Source organism: Cynara cardunculus (assembly GCF_001531365.2).
Source record: "Cynara cardunculus var. scolymus isolate 2C chromosome LG 17, CcrdV1, whole genome shotgun sequence".
NCBI lineage: Eukaryota > Viridiplantae > Streptophyta > Magnoliopsida > Asterales > Asteraceae > Cynara > Cynara cardunculus.
This window is the reverse complement of record NC_037544.1, coordinates 24,990,833-24,993,327: the sequence shown is the minus strand read 5'-3', so window position 1 is coordinate 24,993,327 and position 2,495 is coordinate 24,990,833.

Genomic DNA, 2,495 nt, shown 5'->3' with positions numbered 1-2,495 from the left:
AAATATTTCAACGCAGGACCAGAGCCCCTCTGGTCTCTCTTCCAGAGCTTCTGGTCTTCATGACCAGAGCCTCTGGTTAACCATACTTGGAAAATATTCTATACTAAGGGCCAGAGCCCCTCTGGTCTCTCTCTTTTCTTCCAGAGCCTTCCAGAGCCCTCTGGTTCTCGCAACCAGAGCCTCTGTTTGACRTAATCTGGTACAGAGCTCGTCACAGAGCTCTCACAACCTAATACAAAACTCATGTAGAGTTTCTAACACGTTACAGAGCTCTCATGCAGAGCTTCTGTATGCCCGCCTCTACGTGGTTTTTACAGTGTGACACAGTGTGCTTACTATATGAAATCTAAACCTTGAATCGATCCTTAAAACCAAGGTTTGGTCGTGAGCCTTCCAGGGTTCTGTACACGACCAAAGGCATCACTAGACATAATTAACATAAGATTTGGTTGAGTATTTACCTCCAAACGTCGAGGAAACAGGGGGTGTTCTTGCTTGGTCTTGAGCTCCGGTTCCCTTTTCTCTCAAGCTCACGATTCCTTCTTCTCAAGAGATAATCACTCTCGGCCAGTATCCTTGATTTATACCCAAGCGATTTGGCCTATTAGTTGACCAAATCGGCCAAATCCCGATTTCCAGGCTGCAAGACTGTCTTCTTTACAGCTTGCAGCCATGCAGGTCGTAGTTTCCTCAAAGAGGCCAGGCCATGCATGCGCCCTTTCCCGCCCTTCCTAATGAGGATAGCAGGCCCTCCTCTGTTTGTGCGGTCTGTTGCAAAATTACACAACAGGTCCTTCTGATTTGGGCCGGTTTACACCCGACCCCGCCCTCTAACTATCGCGAAATTACACCTTCGCCCATGGCTTGACTTTTCTTTCTCTTTTGGCCCGATTTTAGACTTATTATTAAATTTCTATTTAATATAATTAAAAATAAAAATTGTAAATAAAGATAAATTATTTATTCTCAAATTTTGGGTTTTACATATATTGGGTCATAGAAATTGGTATATAGATGTTCCATTAAATACAAAAACAAGAAATGATGAATTACATAAGTTCAGAATTCCTCTTGTTTGACAAATGGGATAGGTCTGACAGAGGCAGGTCCTGATGATGCTTAACTTTGAGAAGCTACTTCTTTGACTAGAAGATCTTCTAAAAAATTTCTTGGAACCTCCTTCAGGGATCAGTAATTACTTCACCAACTTAACCTATCCTTGCAACTAGCAAGCTAGTGTCAATTCTTTTCGAATACAGAAAAAGATGTTAGTGCAGGCACAACAAGATCTTGTCTTGAAACGTAGGTGCCGTCAGATCTTATTTTCTTCCTTTTTTCATTAGATGCTACTTTATTTGTTGCCTTCCTCTTCCTCTTCCTCTTCCTATTCCTATTTCCACTGATAGTAATAGTCATTTCATTAGGTATAATCCAAATTTTGACTTGCTATCACCTAGGCATCTAACAGCATCATCCAGATCATTTATGCTTAGAGAGGAGCGTTCAATGTGCCTCATTAGCTAAGGCTTTCCATACTTCCTCATAAAGGATATTTCAACCAAGTACCAAATCTTCTGCATCCCCTAGCCTTCAGTCTTATCTTCTAGATCTTATTGGACTTAGACTGTTTAGAGGGTTCAGTAGATGGAGAGGGTTATTCTTTGCTTTTCCAAACTCCTCTAACATGCTTTGTTGGTCTTCTTAAAGCTTTTTCCTTATTTCTTCATTGTTTACTACTGCTTCCTCATCAACTTCTTCATTTGAGTTAGTAACAAAAAAAATTAAAAGGTAGAACCATATGATGCAGTAGCAAGGGCAGCAGATGCAATAGATGGATGAACAATAGTGAAAAGAGCAAGAATGGTAAGGGTTGAAATGGCAAGTGCAGAAGAAGTAGAAACTTGAGCAAAGCTGGCAGTTAGTGTTTTTCCATAATCCTCAACATGAAACTATTCTATTTAAATAAAGGTATGAGAAAGGGTTGGGGCAATGAATGCAGGCTAGAAAGATGATATTTGTTATTATTCTATCTATTTGTGCATCAAGTTTGATCCCTTAGGAGGTAGAACTTCTCTCCCCCTTTTGGCATCATCAGGGGTTTGAAGTGTGCTTGTGGATCAGTGAGGATGAGGAGGTGGTAGCATAGCTTGAACCAACTTGTTCATGCGCATTGTATCTGCTTTGATGTTATCGTTGAAGGCTAATAGATGATTCTTGATGAATTCGAATAAGGTTGAAGCTGCAATAGATGACTGATAAGTGTATAAAAATACACTTTAACACCTATTTAGGAATTGATTTTAGTATTTTTCCTACTCCCAAAATCCATATATTGAGTCTTTTTATTTTGATTTTACATGTTACTAAGTCTGTAAATAGGATTTAAAAGAGTTGGATTTGTTTTATTTATTGGTATACAATATTAGTAATATGTTCAAAGTTGTTGCAGCATGTTACTATTGCTCTGCTAGAAGACAAATGAAGAGGAAGGTTGA